Source organism: Canis lupus, chromosome 28 (assembly GCF_003254725.2).
Source record: "Canis lupus dingo isolate Sandy chromosome 28, ASM325472v2, whole genome shotgun sequence".
NCBI lineage: Eukaryota > Metazoa > Chordata > Mammalia > Carnivora > Canidae > Canis > Canis lupus.
The window spans coordinates 33,660,935-33,681,838 of record NC_064270.1 but is presented as its reverse complement, the minus strand read 5'-3'; the positions used below and the strand labels follow the sequence as shown (position 1 = coordinate 33,681,838).

Genomic DNA, 20,904 nt, shown 5'->3' with positions numbered 1-20,904 from the left:
ACCATGGATTTCCTGGCATTAGGTTTTTGGGCCATTAATTACTTTTTTTGTGTGTCTTGAGTGTCTTGGGGAGAACTGTTATGGACATTTGGTTGGCTTTTCAGAAATATAAACAGGAGCCATCCACTCAGGGAAGAAATGTGGGGGCTGTTAGCATTTCTTATAGCTGGCATAAATAGCTTGTCTTTAAGTTCCACGCGCCTTTGTTTGGAATGTAAATATTTGCATTAAAAATATAAAGTATATCCTGGCGTGTATTTATTGGGACCATAATTTCCAAACCTAAAATCAGACTATTGGTCTGCAGAGGATTATTTCCTCTGATTTGTGAACCTGTTTATATAGAGAGCCTTCCAGACGTACACACACAGAACCATATTTGCTTGTGCACGTGAGGGATTCCAGGGTTATTGGAGAGCAGGGCTGCCCTGGGGAATCTGGGCCGCTTGTGCTTCCCAGCATGCATTTCTGATCACGCTGTCTGTTCAGTTGCAGCCACTCTGAGGATGGCCAAGTTTTGGCCCAGGTCCCATGGGATCGGCTGGCTGCTCTGTCCTCAGTTTCCTGGACATCCAGGCAGGGGGTTGGCTGCAGCTGGCTCATCTCTGGGTCATGTAACCAGACGCTTGATTTTAGCATTGCTGTTGCTTTAGGATGATGTGGAGAAGAAGGAGGGCTTGGTGGCCATCCTGTGGTCTGGTGAAGAGAGCAGGAAGTTCTCATTTCTGGTTCATGGCTGAACTCCAAAGGCCTCTGTTGGATGTCATCCTCCATTAGATTCTTGGGGACAGTTTGGCTTTTTATTCAAGTGTGAAGAACAGCCTGCTTTGTCAGATACTTGCTGGAGATGGAATATTACCATTTCACCTGTCTCTGCCCTCTTCTACTGAGTGAGGGGTTGGGGGCTGCAGTTGGGCCAGGCCAGGATGATGTTTCCTGATGTTTTGTGAATATGTGTGTGTGTGTGTGTGTGTGTGTGTGTGTGTGTGTGTGTTGGAGGGTGGAGGGAGTTGTTCTCAAAACCCTCTGTGGCAGCCCTGGTTAGAAACCCTGCCTCCCAAAGTCTCAACAAATGGAGAAGTAGAGGTCCGCTGCCCTGTTGGGAGACAACCAACCTGGGTGATAGGCCAGCTCCAAATCTAGGCTTGACCCACACCTGGCAAGCTCTCCATCATCACAGGGTGGAGGGCAGAGGGGAAGGGGGCATGGCCCCTGGTTGCCTAGTACCAGGGCCCATTTGTCCCTGCTTCCCAGCCATCCAGGCTCTTTACCTTGGGTGGGGCCGACTCCTCTTCATATGCTGCACCTGTTACCTTAGCACCGGACTTAGTTGAGGTAGCAAGAGTCCTCCATCTTGCCTTCCCCATCTCCATCTTGCAAAGGGCATAGCGTCCTCATTATAGGAGTTCAGGCCTCCCTGTGCTTGGGAGCTCTTCCTTCTTGGGCTCCCCAGATGCTGAGCCCGAGGGAGCTCATGGGAGAGGAAGTGAGGGACAGAGGTAGTCTGAGGGGAGAGGCTTGCAGAACCAGGGCTCAAACCCCCACGCTGCCCTGGGCTATCCAGTGTTAGGCATGGAAGTTCCTCTGGTTGGTTCTTACTTTGACCCATCAGTGAACATTCCTTATTCCTTATCCTAGTCCTTTTTGTCCGGCCTTAGAAATAGTGAGCCCTTTGGAAGGACTACTTCCTGTGTGCCTGGGTGTTCTTGATCTGCGGGAAACTCACAGTTGCCTTTTCTGTGGGCCTCTTTAACCTGACCCACAGTGATGTAAGCCTCCCCCCCCATATTCTCTGTCACGGTTCTTAATAAAGATCGCATGATCCTGGAAGGCCTGGGTGTGAAGCCCCACAGTGGGCCAGTAACCCAAGAGCGCTGTTCCAAAAGTCAGAGGAAATAGTTGCTTTTAGGACATGCTGAACTTGCCTTAGCATGTTATCAGTCTTATTGGAATAAATAAGAGGATGAAGGGACGCTCCGATTAATGAGAGTGGGAGCAGCCTGACCTTTGTGACGTCCTAGCTGAAAAGCTATTTATACCCACTATTGCCGCAACTGTGAGAAACTAGACATGAGAGAAGAGTGGGCACTAAATGTGGCCTCCTCAGGAGCACCTCCCGGGCCAAAAAAAAAAAACCAAACCCAAAAAAACAAAAACAAAAACAAAAAACCCCAAAAACCCACCTGCCCACAGGTTGATGGTTGCAAATCCAAGGATCCTTTACATTGGAAAAACTTGACTCAGAGAATAAAAATGATGTATTAAAAGCTAGGTGAAATGATGTATTAAAAGCTTGGTTGCCGTTTGGGTGGTAGAAAGGAAATTTGCTTTCAGCTGTTAAAACTGAAACAAATTGGTAGACAAAAATGCAGGCCTGCCCACGTTTGAGTCAGCAGTGTTTTTGGTTTATGGAAGAAGCAGATTTACCCACTGAAAATTAGCTCTGTACCTTTTGGACCAGCCGTGAAGCTGCAAAACTGTTGAGGGAGGGGTGTGTGTATGCGCGTGCATGTGCCTGCGTGTGTGTGTGTGTGTGTGTGTGTATTTATCTTACAAAGTTCTCATCTGGTTTATTTTTAACAATTATGCAACAGACTTTTTTTTTTTTTTGGTCCATTCAACCTATTCTTTTTTTAAAAAACAGCTCTATTGAGATGTAGTTCGCATACCACACGTTTAAATTAAATCCACCCATTTAAAGTATAGAAATCAGTAGTTTTGAGTATATTTACAGATACATGTGCAACCAGCATCACGTTCAATTTTAGAACATTTCATCATCTCAGAAAGAAGGCCTGTACCCGTTAGCTGTCAGCCCCCCGCCCCCCAGCCCTGAGCAGTGAGGATTCTACTTTTCCAGCTCTGTCGGTTTCTCTGTTCTGGACTTTTGTAGGACGGGAATCGTGGAACACGTGTCTTTTGTGACTGGCTTCTTGCACTTGCCATCGTAGTTTCAGTTCACCATGTTGTAGCATGTTCAGTACTGAAGTCCTTTTGATGGCAGATCATATTCCGTTGTATGGTTAGACCATTTTTTAAAAAAGATTTTATTTATTTACTCATGAGAGACACAGAGAGAGGCAGAGACATAGACAAAGGGAGAAGCAGGCTCCATGCAGGGAGCCCGATGTGGGACTCGATCCCGGGATGCCAGGATCACGCCCTGAGCCAAAGGCAGATGCTCAATCACTGAGCCACCTGGGTGCTCCAAGACTATGTTTTTTATAAACGTTTGCATTTTCTCCATCTTTAATGTCTTATGAATAAGGTTGCTGTAAACATTCATGTACAAGTTTTTGTGTGGACACATGTCCATTTCTAAGGTTATAGTTTACATTTTTACTTGCTCTTTTTTTGAAAGATTTTATTTATTTGATAGAGGAAGAGAGGGAGAGAGCAGGGGAAGGGACAGAGGGAGAGGGGGAAGCAGGCTCCCCCCCACAGAGCAGGGAGCCGGACGTGGGGTTCGATCCCAGGACCCTGAGATCACGACTGAGCAGAAGGCAACTGCTCAACCGACTGAGCCACCCAGGCGCCCCTTTACTTGCTCTTAATAAGAGTCATTTGCTTTTTTTACTTTTTTCCCTGGCCCTAGGGAAGGCGTAATCTTCAGATGGGTTTCTGTGCCCCTTCTGGATTGTCTGACTTTTAGAGCTTGGAAGGGCCTTCGGGGAATCATAGTGTAGCCACACGTTGTAGCTGGGGAAACCGAGGCCCTCAGAGACCACACAGAGGCAGGACTGGATCCTGGTTTTCAGTCTGTCCACTTGCCCTGATCCTTCTTCCTGAACCCTTAGTTAAACTCCAGCTCATCCTCTTGCCTGGTGTGGGGTGGACCATGGGTGACCACCTTGCCAAGCCCGCTGTTGTCCCCCCTTCTGACCCGACAGAGGCCCGGGAATGGCTCATCCGCCCCCAGCTGCCAAACCAGAACTGGAACGTGCGGCGCCAGTGCCTTCTCATTCTTTTTCCCTGCGGCAATAGGAGGCCAACGCTTATCCGGGGAATAATTAAATTAGGAACCAATTCAGAGAATGAAATTTTATCTGATCTGGCTGAGCCTATAAACAAGGGGCTGTGGCTGTGACTTCAGGGTACATTATGAAGTTGTTCTTAAAGCATTACACTGGGCCAGAGCATTGACAGACCTGCGCAGGCCAGCGGGGGCCCCTCCGGGGGCGCGGGCGGCTGGCGTGGCTAGGGGTTCACCCTGGAGTGTCGAGCTGTGTTACCAGACTAGGTTTTCTCGCACTCGGTTCCAGGTCCCGTTGAAGTTCTGATGCAGTAGATAGAAGTGTTTTAGGGCCTGAATGTTCTGGATGCTTCAGAAAGTCCATCTTCAAGATCCTCAGGGATACCTTTCACGTCGTCGTCAGGGACATCGTCCTGCACCTCTACACTGTGGTGAGAAGGTAACTTTGCAGGAAACCCACTGGCTCTAAGGTTGGGTGCTGAATTCAGAAACCCCCATGGAGCTTTTCAAAGGAAATACATGTGCTCCAGTCATTCATCAGGCCTGGGGGAGTGGGCCCTGGGCATCTGTGTGTGTGCGTGGGGACGCGTGTGCGGGCATTGTGTTAAGCTCTATAGCTGAGAACCATTGGTGGGACTTAGCAGTGTTTATAATTATTCTAAGGAGAATTTCGAGTTCTTCCATGGCAAACGGGGGAGTAGATCGTCTCCACAGTGATCCTAAGGAACGAGCCTTTTTGTCTCTGTTGGGACTTGGATGGTTAGTTACTCTCTTTGGGTTTCTTGACCAGACTCCTTGGATGTGACCATCATATCTTTTCCATCACTCTGCTGCCTCTGTGGGGTTGTAGGTCTGTTTTCCTTCCCTGTGAGCTGCCCTGCCACCATCTCCACAGCGGCCCAGCCAGAGACCCAGGGGTCTCCCGTGGCGCTTAGCTGGTACTGCAGGGGTTGCTTCCTTAACATGTACCACTAAAGACACGTTACTTACCCTCTAAGACAGGAAGTGTGTCCTACTCAAGGCTACATTTCCAGGGCCTAGCCTATAGGAAAGAATGATTAGATGGATGGATGGACAGATGGATAGACACACGGGTGAAGGGAAGAAAGGCAAGAGTACACTGGGTAATTGAAAATCTTAGCCCCCAGTGTGGGGACAGCAAAGGTCTTACAGGTGCCCTGGTTCATTTTCCTGTCCTGCCCACAGCCCCTTTATACCTGGGGAAGCCACGACCTGTGGAGGTGAAGGGACCTACCCCTGATCCTTCAGCCTCATTAACATGAAGAATCATTTGGGAGCCTGACCCTTCAACCAGCTCTTTTGATTCAGTCTTTCTACCTTCCCTTAAGAGTCACTCTCCTGATTGAGGAATTACTCTGTGCCTGACACTGGGAATGAGTGAGCACCTGACACTGGGAATGAGTGAGCACCTGAGCTAGGAATGCAGCAGCACCTAGACAGACCGGTCCCTGTGGTCATGGAACATATATTCTCATGGGGACAAACAGTGGACAGTTTCACAAATATCAGAGAACAGAATGTTCTCTGGTGATCAGGGAAGGCCTTTCCAAGAAGGGGACATCTAGGCTGATCCTTGAATAAGAAGGCATTGCCACCTGAAGCTCTGAAAGAGAGTCCCAGGCAGTGGGAACAGCAAGTGCCAAGACCCCAAGAGGGGACCAGTTGACGGGAGAGCTGGTCAGAGGACCTGGTTTCTAGCACACTGGGGGGTGACATCCATTCTTTTGTCTTCCTCCAAATTATCATCTACAGCCCGGCCTTCTCACTCGCTGTACATCTCTGGGTAAAGAACACTTGTCTGATGCTGGCTGGCTCACAGCTGCTGCAGTTGCAGAAATAGGGCTAGCAGGAAACCAGGAGAAACCCCATCCTCCTTGTCCTCTCACTTAGGGTTTGGCTTGTGAGCAGAGGTTATTTTTATGTAAACATGTGCTTGAAGGCGAAGCCCTAGGGTGGGCAGCTGAAACTGTGTTCATCAACACAAGACTGAAATAGTGCCAGGAGGTTCCCAAGGTGAGTGCACGGCTGATGACCTGAATTTGTGACAGCTCCTTGAGGGCCCTGCCATTCATTGTCCCTTTCTTGGAATCATCTCCCTTCCCAACCCAGGTCCTGCTAAGCCATGAGCTCCATGGGATCAGCCAATTTGGTCTTCCGGCCTCTAGATCTTCCACTTCCTCTCTTGCAGGATACTCTGGGCCTTGTGCACACCTAGACTGCTCCATGCAACATGTAGTCAGTTCATGCCAGGACAGGTTAATGACAGCTTTTTTGGTGGGGAATCAGGTCCAAGGGCCCACTGGTCAACCTGACATATCATAGGGCCTCAACAGATTGTTTCTATCAATTCTTTCTATTTTTTAACATTTTATTTTTTAAAATTTATTCATGAGAGACACAGAAAAAGAGAGAGAGAGAGATAGAGACACAGGCAGAGGGAGAAGCAGACTTCATTCAGGGAGCCCGACGTGGGACTTGATCCCGGGTCTCCAGGATCATGCCCTGGACCGAAGGCAGGTGCTAAACTGCTGAGCCACCCGGGCTGCCCTCTATCGATTATTTTCAGACTTTAAATCTCTCTCTGGTCCTTCTTAAGGGTGTAAAGTAACATTGCAAAGTTTTCCTATAGATGTTTATCATTAGCTGTAGTAGATGTATAGCTCCATTTTTTATTGTTTGTGATGGGTTTTTAAACTCTGGACAAAACATAAATTTCCCTGAGTTTAGTAAATGGAAAAATAACAGAAAGAGGTTTCTCCCTCCGCCCCCCCCCCGCCCCAATAGCCTGAATTAGAATCATTCCAGATGTTCACCCAGCGTCCTTTTCCAAATCCACGTGGGGCTATCCCGCCTGGAAACTGTGACTGTATTGACGTGTTGAAAACTTGCCGAGAATACCCTTAATCTTTTGGCATTCCTAGATGCTGCCTCATAATTTTATGGTAGCTTTTTATTTTGAAGGAATCTCGGACTCACATGAAGTTGCAAAAAATAGTACCAAGTTCCTGCGTGCTCTTCAATCAGCTTCCTGCAACAATAACCTCTTGTGTGACCATCGAACACTATCAAAACCAGGAGATTGACATTGGTAAAATACCGTCACTACGCCAAAGACCCTATTCTGTTGCCACTTAATTTTATTAAATCTAGGGATCTGCAGCACTTTAGAATTTCATAAACTTCAATGTTGTCGTTTATCTTTTAGATTGTCTTTGGATCTCTTCCAGTTGGCCATCAGTTAAAATTGGTTTCTATTGGTCAGCTGATACCAGAAGATCCGTGATGTGTGCGTGTTACATCCTCTCTGCGCCTACACAGTGCTCCCGGGGCGCATCACCCTTGGTGCCTGCACATAGGCAGCCTGCATCCTCTGATTTGAGGGATTCTCAGATCTAAGGGGCCCTAAGGAACAGTGTGTGATAGAGCCCAGAACAGGGAATCGGGAAGCTTGAGTCCAGGCTTTGAGTGGTTGTGCTGGTCTTTATCTACATTGTGTTTACTCTCGGCACCTCTTGATATAGACACGCTTCACACCCCCACTTACAGATGGGAAAACTGAGGCCAGAGAGGCTCACTGTGCCCATGTTCTGGCAGCTGGCGAAAGGTGGAGTGGGACTTGAATCCGGGTGGTCTGACTTCAGAGGTTGCATGCTTTCACCTTGTAGGGCTGCCTTCCTTGTTCAGGCGCTGACCCTTCTGGTCTCAGTTCTCACTGACGGCTGTGTGTCTTGGGGCTGCTTGCTTGACCTCTCTGAACCTCTTTCCTCAACTGCAACATAATGGGGCTTGGTGGAGAATCTGTCTTGTCCTTTCAATCAATCCTTCCTTCCTTCCTTCCTTCCTTCCTTCCTTCCTTCCTTCCTTCCTTCCTTCCTTCCTTCCATGTTCCTTTAGTTTCTGAGTACAGTTGGTTTTACTGGTGAAAAAACAGTAGCTACTTTTAAGGTTGGGAAGATCTCTGCTGCCTGATTTAGTTTGATGGAAGCCTCAATTCCAATTGAATTATGCTCTGGTGTATTTTAATTAAACCATCTACAAGCCGATTTCTTAAAAATGCAAACTCCCCATGCAGCATGCTGTGTCTGAACCCCCTGTGCTCAGCTGTGGGTCAGAGTGATGCTCATAATAACCAGAAGGCATGTGTGAGGCTGCTCGCTGTCAGCCTCATGGGCAGCATTAATTGTGAGATGCCACCAAAACGAGATACGAGGGCATTATCAGCAGATACTTAATTGATTTTGCATTCTCCACAAAGGAAGGTTAAAATTAAGCTTGTTTGTAAATGGCGTTTAAACCTCGCAGTCTGGGTGATGGTTGTAGAAATTGACAGAGCAGGGCCCTTGTCCAAGGGCTTCATTTTCTTTGCAGGTGGTGGAATGAGCCCATCGCTCAACTAAGGTAAAGATTTCCCCATTTAAAGGGGCCAGAAGAGTGTAAGCTTCCACCGTAAGTTTCACAGAAGGGGCCTCCACTTGAGTGCGCGGTGCTGGGCTCTGGGATGAGTGTGTAATCGCATTAGTGTGATAAATTAAAGGGCCCATATTGTTTAAATTGTCAGGCAAAGCTGCATTAGAGGAGATGCTGCTATAGATCAGAGTGATGATAAATGGCCTCATGGAAACGCCTTGTGGTAACCTCGCTGCTGGTTTATAGAATGCAGGATGCTGATTCCCAAGTGCCCTGGGAAAGGTCCCTACTCAGACCCGTGATGAGGTGTAATGCCGTTTCTAGGTACTTGCTCTTTCAAGGGTACGTGTACCAGGAATAAGAGAAGCTCTTTGGGCATGATTTCTCTTTCCTTTTAATCCTAATTACATAACTCTTAAGATATCTCTGCAAGCGGCTGTATAATTTACAGGGCCCCATGCAACATGCAAATGGGAGCCCCTTCCTGAAAGATTACAGAGAATTTCACTTGCGTGAAGGGTCAAGCATGGGAAGCCGGAGGGCAGGGCTGCAGATGCATCACCCCCGTGGACTCTGTGGGGCCTGGCAGGGGTGCCCGACTCCTGGGCACACTCCGGCGAGATTTGCTGAACTGAGTTGGTTTGTGGAGCGATTGTCCTGGTCTGCTGGTGGGATTTCCTGTGTTTTTCTTGGGTGCCAAGTGTTAGGAATCTGGAAAAATCTACCACTGTGCTCTTCAGAATGGACAAGCCCAGGGCACAAATCCTCCAAGGAAACTCGTGGTCAGAGAGCTCAGCTTACAGAAGAGAAACCCTGAATGTGAAACCCTTCTAGATTGTGTGTGTGTGTGTGTGCGCGCGCGCGTGTGTGAGTCTAAAGCTAAAATCCTGGTGATTTTTCACTGCACGGTATAAAAGGCTGACAAACAGTGATTATCTGGTGCCACTTAATGGATCCTGTGTCTCAGTCCCTAGAGGGGCGGCAGCCCATCCCCTCCCGGCTTTTCATCTCTGGCATTCACCGTGTGGGCCCTGCCCTCCCAGCTGAGTGGAAGGCCCCCCCGAGAGAGTCCAGGCTTTTGGGGCCACTGTAGGTTACTCTGGTCACTTCCCGGGGTACGAAGGAGGGGGCGGCGCAGTGCACCTCAGCTAGGAGACTCCGGTCCTGGAGCATCCTCCTCTGGAGCGAGTGGCCGCAGGCCTTGGAAGGCCCAGCTCTCCTTTGTGTGAAGCCTTTGTTCTCGCCCAGCACCGCCAGCCAGGACTTGCATGCGCTCAGTGGGTGCCTTTTTCTCTTAGGAGCCAGTGGAGAAGCAGAAAGCAGCATCCGGGGCGGCTGCCAAAGAGAAGGGAGGCTCCAGCAAAGGAGAGCCTGGCCTTTGCAGGTTTTGAATCGGAACTGGGGCCCTAGGATGAGAATGAAAGTTTTTTTTTTTTTTTTAATGGGGAAGGAGTGTAGGGGTCGGGGCTCGGCTCAGAACACTCGTGGACAGCTGCCCAGGTCGGCTCTTCGGAGCTTCGTCTCGGGGGAGTTACTGTGTGTTGGGTTTTCCTCCTTTTGTCCTCGGTTTGGACAGAGGTCATTGGAGACGTGAGCTCGGAGCAGCAGGAGCTGTGCTGTCCTTCGTTGTTACAGGGTGATGGGTCTGAATGGGCCTGTGAGCTCCAGGAGAGAAGAAGGAAGGGTCTTCTCTGCCTCCTGGCTGGGGAGAGGTAGCAAGGCAGGAATCCCGCCCTCGGGCCCGACACCCTGTGTTGCACCTGCTGGTCTGGGTTCAGCTCCTCCCTTTCAAGGGAGCACTTGGCCAGTGCATAACTTTTTCAGTAAATAACGGGCTTAGCATCTTCGTTTGCAAGCAGAAGCTGGTTTTCTTTCATTTCCCTGGTAAGACATCCATGGTCATTGTTTTTTATTTTGAAAAGAAAAATAATAGGAGAAAAGCCCACTATATTTTTATTACCTGGTGTGGGAGTCTGAGATAACTTAAATAATACTTCTGGTTTAAAGCTACTGGGGAAGAAAGTATCAATGCACAAGTGAAAAATGAGAGAGAGAGAAACAGACAGACAGACAGACAGAGAGAGACATGAAAAGATGAATGTGCTAGAATAATCTCTCTTCTCTGCAAACCCCAGAACCTCCACAGGGTCAGGGACCTTGTTTGGTCTACCTACTGTGCCCCGTGCCACACTTAGCACAGCCACACTTAGTAGGACCTGTTAATGGACCAATGAACCAGACACTAGGTTCCCATTGGGCCTGTGAGCCAGCATTCCTGGACAGTGGCCCTAAATAGAAGGAAATGATAAAGATAGAAGAAAATCCTATTGTCTTGTTGGAGACCTCATGGTTAGTACCTCACGTAACTCAGTTAATCTCCCCTTTGGCCCCGAGAGGTAGATGATGTGATATTTGTTTCGCAGACAGGCAGATCAAGCACAGAGGAGGTCAGTCACTTGCCTGGGGTCAGCCAGCTGGGAGTGGCTGGGCTGAGATTTGGTCCTAGGACTTGCTCCACAGCTGTGATGTAGGAGATGTGAGGGTGGGAGAGAAATAATGTTTATGGACAGCCAGGTGTTGGGGATGCCTTGGTGTTCCCAGTCCGTGAGCCCTAACCCACAGAAGGACACAGGCAAGGAAGTAAACGCTGGCTGCTGGGGAATCGGTGGGTAGGACGTGTCGGGGCCCTGCAGACTTGGAGCTTAGAGTCTAGTGGACGGACTAGACATAAGCACTTAGTCAAATGGTCGTTTAATTGCAGTGGTGATGAGTGTGTCGCAGGGGAGACCTTAGGGGTGGGAGTGGTGCACAAGCATGCTGGCTGATGCATCGAGCCTTCTAGCCCGGGGTACAGGGGCTGTCGGGGACTCTCAGGTCATGATGGACAAGGCTGGCGGAGGGTGGGCAGAAGGAAGCTCTGGGCCCGGGGGGAGGGAGGGAAAGGCCCCAGCAGGCCTCTGGAGGGGCAGTCTGCAGCTGCTGGCTAAGCGACAGGAGGGTCCTGGTCACAAACCCCAGTGAGGTGCTGGGACCTGTGGTTCTGTCTGTGATGTTCAGAGAGTGTGGAGTCTTTGTTCCTGGAGACTGGGTTCCTGGAGAGAGCCACCACTCCAGGCGCGGCCGCCCCGACCCCCAGCATTGCGTCCCTGCGGTCAGGGTGGCCCACACTGCCTAGCACCTCCTGCCTTCTGCCTTCAGGGGACCTGGGCTTCCTCCAGGGACAGGGTTCCTGGGACCTCCATCCTCTTTCTCCATTGGGAGATTGAGAAATTCTCTGGAAGCAGCTTGCAGAGAGGAACCGTCTAAGGCCCAGGTGAGGACTCCGTGTCTCCCTCCCTGGGGGTGCGGGTCCTCTTGGCCGCACAGTGGGAGACCAGGGACCCAGCGGCGAGTTCCCTTTCCTGGCGGTGGCGCAGGGAGCCTTGGGCCTGCTGTTGATGCAGCCTCTGCCCCAGAAAGTCTCCTACGAGAGGAGGCTGAAAGAACACGTGAGCCAGCCCGCCCCGCACACCTCACCCCTGCCGCGTGCCTGGCTGGGCCGCCGAGCTGAGCAGGCCCCGGTGCGGCCTCCTGGCCACGTCCACCCCGGAGGAGCCCTTAGGACCTGGCAGCTGGAGGTCATTAGCCGTCTGACTGCGAGCTGGGTCAGAAAATAAGCCAAAGAGGTTATGAGCTCTGTTAGTCACTCTGAGATGCACAAGCAGAGGCGGCTTTGGTTTGGCGCCTCTGGAAGGAAACAGGTGTCCATCCGATGGGAGGACATTTGCCTTCATCGAGGCGACAGGGCTGGATGGCGCTGGGGCGTCCGCGCCGTGTCAAACTGCCTGCGTGCCCTTTGCCTCTCTCTTGCTTTCTTATGGGGCAGAAACTTAGCGCCACGCGCTCTAACTTTCTTTCTGGATGAACGCAAGCAATTCCACTGATTACTCTGGTGCTGATACGTGCTGAAAGGATTCTATTGTGGATAGGTCTGGGTGACTAAGAGAGGTGAGAATGAACTTGATCTGGAACGTTTAAGCTTGGCTGTGGGGCCCATGCTCTCTCTCTGTGGGGCGTGCTGCTCTGAGGCTTCTCCTTCCGTGCTGGGAGTTGTGCCAGGTAACGGGAGGAGGTGACGGCTGCCTGCTGTCTCCTGTTGTTTTGCTCACCTAGAAGTGGGGTTTGGGGCTGATCACACATCCGGCCCTACACCTGGCCTCAAGGGTACCTCATCCAGAGGAGGGGAACGCCATCGGTGCGCCGCCCCAGTGCCCTGCCCTTCCTGCCCTTCCTACGTCTCTCCTGGGGCTGCCTTTGGAAATGAGCTTTGCTCGGATGCCCCACTCAGGGAGATAGAAAGCTAAGCTGCAGAAACGTATCCCAGAAAGTGAAGCCGATTTCGTTTCTGCGTGGCCTCGGCCCCTGTGTTTCTGGAGGGGAGTGGGAGCCCCCTGGACGAGTCCCGTGCAGGTGTGGCGGTCTGTGGTGCTCAGAAGAGCTCACCCGAGTGCCAGCAGATACTGTGGTGCAGCAGCTCTCACTCACCCCCACACTTAGCCCATCTGTGGGGTTCTGGATGCCTCCACCACCGGGCCTGCGAGCCCACCGCACAGGCCTTGTTTGGTTCACTGCTGTGCCCTTGGCCTGACACCACAGTGGGGTTTTGTGGACTTTGTTGAATGGGTTAATTTGGGGCATGCTGAATGCCCTCAATAGCCAAACTGTGGAAGGAGCCAAGATGTCCTTCGACAGATAAACGGATAAAGGTCAATATATGTGGCACCTGTGGTCAATATATACAATGGAATATTACCCAGCCATCAGAAAAGATGAATATCTACAATTTACGTCAACGTGGATGGAACTGGAGGGTATGATGCTGAGTGAGAAAAGTCAGTTGGAGAAAGACAATCATCACATGGTTTCACTCATACGGGGAATATAAGAAATAGTGCAAGGGACCATAAGAGAAGGGGGTAAACTGAGTGGGGAAAAATTAGAGAGGGAGACAAACCGTGAACGACTCCTAACTCTGGGAAACAATCAAAGGTTGTGGAAGGGGAGGTGGGTGGGGGATGGGTTGACTGGGTGACGGGCATTAAGGAGGGCACCTGATGGGATGAGTATTGGGTATTATATGTTGGCAAATTGAATTTAAGTAAAATATATTAAAAAATAAATTTAAAAAATTGGGGACATGCTGTCTGAAGACAGATTATGGCCCTTGGGGGTGAGGGACTGGCCTCCTTGAAGTTAAACCCCAGTGGGTGGGCTTGGGGGCTCTGGTTTGTGAGTGGGTAGGAGACTCAGACCAACATTGCACCTTATTCTAAAACTCTAAGTGCAGGGGATTCTATTTCCTTCCAAAAACTGTTCCTTGGACGCCACCAAAACATTACACATTGAAAGAGAAAACTTCCCACCTGTGCAGTGTTCTCTTTGTCCCCTTGACCTTCCTCTGCCGTTTGCTCCTGACAGCGCCCTGGGCCACATCAGTATTCTCTTGTCGTCCCAGGAAACAGGTGGGACCATGTGTCCAAATTTGGAAGAGTCCCATGTATGTGGGGAAGCAGAGTGAGGGAAATCCGTGCCTCTCTGAGGGAAGGGTCGGGGTCTGGTTCAGCAGGGACAGGCCGGCTGGCCTCTGTCTCAGGTGTCCCCCAGTGGGAGCTCACGGATGACTTGGAGCCTGGCTCATCGGTCCTCTGCTTGGCCGTTTAAAGTTAGTGACTCGAATTTCTACACCTGAAATTATAAACTTTCCAGTAAATACCCCGCCCTCTTCAGCTATTACCAGGCCATAGGCCCTGCCCACTGCGTGTTTGAGTTTCTCCTTCTGTACTGGTTGACCTTGACAGTGACATCACAGCATGAGGGGTCAGGCACCAGGTGACTTGCCAGGGGACCTTGGGTCCCCCTGGCAGCAGCTTCCTGAGGCCCAGACCCTGTAACTCATGCCATGTTACGTGGTTCACACAGTCTCCGCCCTTTGTCATCCATTCCAGGGACGAGCTTGAACCTTACTAGACTCCTGCGTCACCTGGTTGTACATATGGTCTGTGTGGCATTGATTTGTATGGTTGCCGAGCTGGTGGGATTTGTCTGTGACCCCAGTTCTTCCTGCATTTGGGAGTTTTAAGGGATGTGGGCAGTCACATGAGATTTCGGCTTGTGGGGAGTTTGTGGGGTGAAACTCAGCCTGGGAGCCCCCGAGGGAGAGGCCTCTGGGGCACGATGCTGAGCTGGATGTCTGTGCAGGGACGGGCTGCCTCCCCACCTCTGAGAGGCGGAGTCCCCACCCTGACTGGCCGTGTCCCACTTAAGCCTGACTGCAGCTTAGCCCAGAGAGGGGCTTGCTCGAACCTGTTTGGATACTTTCTTCCTAGCTTGGATTATCTCCCTGCTAATGCTTTCTTTGTGGGCTTGAGGCCCAAAATCAAACCTACCATTCTAGGATAAAAATGATCCTGTTTTAATCACTTGTATTTGTTTTTTTTTTTTAGTCAAAATGGAACACTTTGCAGTTATTCCCAAGGTCTTATTTTTATTTTATTTAATTAATTTATTTTTTAAAGATTGTATTTATTTATTTGTGAGACACACACGCACACAGAGAGAGAGACAGAGACAGAGAGAGAGACAGAGACACAGGCAGAGGGAGAAGCAGACCTCATGCAGGGAGCCTGATGTGGGACTCAATCCCGGGTCCCCAGGATCAGGCCCTGAGCTGAAAGCGGCACTAAACAGTGGAGCCACCCGGGCTGCCCATTATTTTTAAAAGAACTGTTTCCTTGGTCTTTCTGGCTCTCTCTCTCTCTCTCTCTCTCTGTGTTTGTGTGCGTGCGCTTGTGTGTGTTTAAGGCTATCAAAGCATTGATAGGAAAGCAGGATTTTTTTTTTTTTATAAGAGCACAGCAGTTCTTTTTAAACTGACTTAGAAGACATGAAAATGTATGTGTTTTGATCTTCTTTCTCTGGATTAGAATACGAAGGATCAGTTGTTGCAACAGACAGTAAGCAAAGTAATTCATTTCTGATGCATTCTGGCAAGCCAGCCTTCTAGAAGAGGCCAGAATGAAACACGGAGCCGAGGGAGACAGACCAGACCAGAGACCTACCTGACGTATCAGCAAAACACAGACCCAAAGAGCAGAAATAATAACAGGAATGGGAGTAATAGTAATGGTGAGGGTAAGCGTGATTGGGATGGCTGCTGTCTATTCAAGCACTTAGGGGGTGCCAGGCTCCTTCCCCATCACTGTCCGTGGATTATCCATCCTCCTTTCAGTTTGCTTAGACTAGACATCCTCATCATCATCCCCAGTTCTCAGATGGGGAACTCATGTGGGCTTGGGGTCAGGCCTTGGAGCCAGAATAAGAGCCCCAGCTGGTGGGATGACCCCCATGTTCGTAGCCACCACCCCACTCCTGAGCGGTTGGCATGTGGAACCCCTCCCCCATGGAGACCCCTCTCTCCCCGCTCCCCGGCTCTGCCTGTGACCCCGCAAGCAGGTGAGACCTGGAGACAGTGACTCCCGGAGTGAGCCGGATGCTCATTTTTTGTTTCCATTGTTTCAATAACTCAGGCAAACGTTGGGGGAGCTTTGACACGAAGTATCTGGATAGCTGCTTCTATTTTAGGTGTTTAGACGCAACTTTTCATGCAATTTGAAAATCCATCTCTACTTGGGGAATTTGGATATTTACCTATCTCTAACTTTGTTTCCTAAAATTCCTGGCTCCTTAGGCTTCCAGTTAAGAGCTTAATTGCCCCCAACATAACATCCTCCAACTCCCCTGCTCATCAGACTTGAAAGCCAGTTCAGGTTTTGGGCAGATTGACGTCTCCTTGTGAAATGAGAGCTTGAAACTGGGTGATCTCCCAGGTGTGTGGTTCTGTTCTGGAGGCTTCCGTACCCAACGGGATGGCAGGGGTTAGGAGGGCAGGACAGACGCCGGCTCTCTTCTGCCTCTCTCCTCAAGGCCTAACCGTGGTGATGAAGCAGGTGGGTCTGAACGAGATGCCACAGTTTCATTGATGTGAATGGAAATTACTGGCCAGAAAATATCCATGAAAGATAGGTATGTAAGAGCTTCATGCTACCTTTGAACAACGTTCTTATTTTCTTCTTTGAAATCCCCCGAGAGGATTTTAAGGAGGATGGAAGCATGCTGCTCGCAGGAGTCTTGGCACATTACCGCATCCTCCGGTATGAGTGCAGAATGTGGCGTCTGGAGGCTGCTGTCGCATCGCCCAGGCTGGGGGCCTGCATGCCCGGCGATGCTCTGAGGCCAGCCGGTTACTCTGGGATTTGCAAACAGCTCCTCTGCTCCATCTGCAAAACCCGTTTGTGGCGGGGGGGCTGGTCAGACCCCGGGGGGGCGGGGGCGGATGGGGCCAGAGCAGGAGGCCGAAGCCGAGGTGTGTGCCGACGCAGGTTCTGTGGCCAGAAGGCCCCGCAGGGTCCCCAGGGAGGTGGCCAGCCGTCCAGGCAGGGGTGCTGCCCTGACCAAGCCGAAACGGCTCCATCTCTTTTCCAGATTGTGTTCAGTGAATGCTTTTGGCCACTTCTAGCATCTTGGGGATTTGTTCCCAATCGTTCACTTTTGCTTCAGGTTTTACGACTGCAGAAAGGGTGTGAAAACCTCAGAAACACTGAGTCGGCCAAGGACGGTCCAGCCGGGTCGTAACTGTCATCAGAAAGTGAAAGTCATCCCGGTGGAGGAACATTTAGAAAAAGGATGAGCCCCCATCGCCATGTGACAGCGTCGAGGCGTTTCTTCCCGCCGGCGTGGGAGGGGAGCGTGGGGAGGGCCTGGGAACAGACGCAGAAGCTGGGCCAGACGTGTCCTGGCGGCGGTGGTGCAGGAGCGCCCAGGGTTCGAGCCCTGGTTTGTGTGAACTGGGGGGGCCGGGAAGCGACTGGGCCACGCTGGCCACCCTGCCCGCCCCAGCCCTGAGCCCTGTGGCGGACTCCCCCCACCCGTGGACCCCAGGAAATCCCTCAAATTAATTAAATCGAGGCACGCATTGGATTTTAGGGGGAATTGGTGTTTTCTCCCTCCTGAAGTAGAGAAGTGGGGACAGGAGCAGGTGGGCCGCAGAAGGAGAAGAGAGAGAAAGCGAGGAGGGCAGGGAGAGGCAATTTGGGTTTTTGGTGCACTCTCCGAACTTGGCGTCTTTGAAATGTTTCCAGAGCCTTTACAGGAAGGAAACGAAAACGATCCGAAGGGCGGAGGGGTTTTTCATTTCCCTTTTGTTTGGGACTCAGTCCTGGGGTTTGTGGCATCGAGTGCCGAGAAGTGGGGGCGTCCCAGTGCGTTCGGAAACATGCTTGAGACGGGGCAGGGGGTGTCATCAGAGCTGAAGATGGGTAAACACAGAACGGAAGAAGCAAACCTCTGGCCGCAGATAAGAATCCTATAATTTATGAAGACATAGCATTTTGTGTCTTCTTAAGTACGAAAGCTAATTTAGAAGAGGGGTGACATTGGCGGGAATGAGGTGCTGTCACAGGCCCCTGCACACCTGGGGCGGTGGGGGGGCCCTCGCAGGGGTCGGGACCCTGGGGCCAGCACACGGCCCCAGGCTGGAAGCTGGTGCAGGCCCTGGAGACACCAGGAGGTGGGTTTTCGGTGACGGAAGGATTAATCCTAGAGACGCAGGATTTCAGCATGGCAGGATTTTAAGTTCTCTTTTAAATACCATCCCTTCCCCCCCCCCCCCGCATTTATTGGGAATTCTCTGTTTGCAACGTGCTGTATTTTTATATGTGTTGTTGCCTGCCTCCCGCCTGCCTCTCTGATTTTCTCCCTTTACGAAGAGGTGGTTAAGTGTGAGTAGAAGAGACACTCTTGCTGCCATGGAGCTCACAGGACAGTGGTCAGGGCGGGGGCCAGTCCAGGAAACACACACAGAGATGGGAAGGGTTGGACAGATGAGTGTGGGGTCCGACTTGGTCTGGGGCTCGGGGTTGGGGGGCCTTGGCTGACATCAGAAGGGTGACAGGAGTTCATGGGCCAAGCAGGCCGGTGGTGTTGGAGAAGATGGCAGATGGCCAGGGAATGGGGGGGGGGGCAGTGGGATGGATGGTAGTGGGGCAGAGGGGGCACCCAGGGCCTCTGTTTCTCCTTTAACCTTCCTGGAGTACGGTGGGAGAGTAGATAATGTCCTCTGCCCAGAGGCTCAGAGGTGAGGTGGTCTGCCCAAAGTCAGACGGTGGGTGCAGTGCTTCGGGATCTGCTGGGGACTCTGGGCCGCAGGTGCCCCCAAGCTTCCGTGTTCCTGCTCCGCTCACCACACACTCCTGTCTAGGTCCAGTGCTCGGTTTTTGCTCCCACAGCCTCTGCCGGGCCTTTGGAAGGATGGGGAGGCAGCACGTACGCACTCGGGTTATGTCGAGAGAAATTCTTACTGCCTGTGAGCCGACTTTGGGTCTCAACAACTGTACACTGTAGCCAAATATTTATTTTGCAGAAACAGAGACCAGAGCGGTTCTTGATAGGAAGTCAGCCGCAAGGACTTTTTTAAAAATCAAAAAAAAAAAAATTTTTTTTTTAAGAGTTGAGACTTTTTTTTTTTTGAGCTCTGTGCACATAAGTCCTGACCTTCATAATGATGCCTGAAGGCTTTCCAGATCTTTATGAAAAAGATTCCACTTTTCTGTGGTTAATTTGAAGAGGTTGCTTTGTTTACGCAGAACGGAGGATTTTGCAGCTGAGCTGTCTGATTTCATGTGCTGTGTAGCTGCTCCTAGTCCTCCACTCTGCTATCCCTACCTGTGCTGAGAAAGAGGCTTTGTCTCCTGGGCTTGCACCCCCCGCCCCCCCCTTCATCCTCGAGACGGGCAGAGATGTGGCTTGAGAGAAACGGAGGTATTCTTGGAGAACGTAACCTTTCCTATAAAACTTATCAAATGTTCACCTCTCCGGCTTCAAGTATGGAAACTCAGGCTTTTTGGAAAGTATGGGCCACTAAACACTTCGAGTGTCTCCACTTAATGGAGAAGAGGACTCCTTTGCCGTCGCCTGGGCATATCCACGGTCAATGTCTGGGGGGATAACTCGTCTCGTCTATAAATAACCCTTGCTTGACCTGTTTCTTTTACAGAGTTGTGACTGTGGATGCCAGAGTTGAGTGAGGTTATCAGACACTGAGCCTGTTTTCTAAAATGTGTAAAGGAGGCTTCGAAACCACCACCGTGTAACTTCATTCCTCTGGTGGGTCTCTCCTTCCATCCACGAAGCAGTGCTTGGCTCCGGGTGTCCTGGTGGCATTGGCGTCTTCGTCCCCACGTCCTCACCACCGAGGGCTTCCTCCACTGGCCTATTTCCGTTTCTCCAGACCTGGCCCATTTGAAGCCTCTGCGGCTTTCCTCCTTCCTGCCTCGCAGCCAGACTTGGCTGGGTCTTCATACAGCGGGTGGGCAGCCCTCCTGCAGAGCTGAGACCCTCGCAGCAGTGGTGGGAGGGGGAGAAGGAGGAGACATGAGGATGGAGGTCCACTTGCCAATTATTGGTGCTTGGCGCCAGCGGCCGGCATCCAAGCACCTCGAGTGGATCATCCCACTTGATGCCTGTGGCTCTGTGGCAGGTGTAGCCTGGTCTCCATTTTGCAGATGAGCAGACGGGCACACAGCGACCAGATGGGCATGTGTGTGTGTTCACATACTTCTCACTTTGGTTTTCTTTTTTCTCTGCCACCACATTCCTCCTTCCACGAGAGCAACATGCCCGTTCTGTGCCCGTGTACCCATCTGATGCTTGATCCCAGGTCATCAGCGTCAGAGCCTCATTTGGCATCAGTGAACAGCACAAGGTGTCCTCCAGGGGCCTCTTGTGCTCAGGGCCCCTTGGTGCCCTCTTGGGCAGTGGGTGCACGTGGTTATCAATGAGCACGCCCTCCAGGGTTTCCGTAGCAGTGGCAGGGAAGGCAGGGCGCACTCCCAGGCACAGCATTCCTAGTGAAACGGGAATGGGATTTTTTTTAAATGACAGTTAAAGGTTATAGTACGTCCGGTGGGAAGATGCTATCAATGCAAAAGCAACTTGAGAACTAAGGGGATGAATTGAGGCTTCCATCTCATGTTTGTACTTTGCACAAAGCCCTTTAGTGCTGCCAAACCCTGTCTTGAGGGGTGCTGTGGCCTTGGTGCCACCCCCTCAGCCCCAGCCACCTGAGCCAGGGACTGGGACAAGAGTGCACTCATTTCTCACAGAAGGGGAAACTGAGGCTCAGAGATGAGCACTCCTGTCCTGGGGGCCTTGACCCTGTCCACTGCCCACTTGTCATGCTGTTTTATTCAATATCTATTACTGCTACTTCCCCTTTACTGTCTTTGTGGTGATGAAAGGGATACTTGCCCTGTGTAAGTGGACTCGGAAGTCAGATGGAGAAGTGTAAGTGGAGAGCATATCCCTCCGGCTGCCCACCTCCACGGCTGGCATGTGCGCCTGTGGGCCCCCCTCCCCACAGGGATGGGCAGTTTGGGCTTCAGTTCGTGTTTAAATCCAGCTCTGCGTCT

General features: G+C 51.1%; 1 protein-coding gene across 10 annotated transcripts in view; it reads left to right on the top strand.

The window, feature by feature from the left end:
• Positions 1-20,904, top strand: part of CHST15 (carbohydrate sulfotransferase 15) — a 74,474-nt gene that overhangs the window by 7,656 nt on the left and 45,914 nt on the right. For 2 of the 10 annotated variants that reach the window (XM_049103022.1, XM_049103020.1), the window contains exon 2: positions 19,491-19,600. The exons of 4 other annotated variants lie outside the window; for them this stretch is intronic. The gene's annotated coding sequence lies outside the window, so the exon portion shown is untranslated. Of the gene's footprint in view, positions 1-4,121; positions 4,413-6,955; positions 7,083-19,490; positions 19,601-20,904 lie in introns of those variants that run through there. 4 more of the 10 variants (XM_049103019.1, XM_049103016.1, XM_049103015.1 and 1 more) reach the window with 3 other exon arrangements.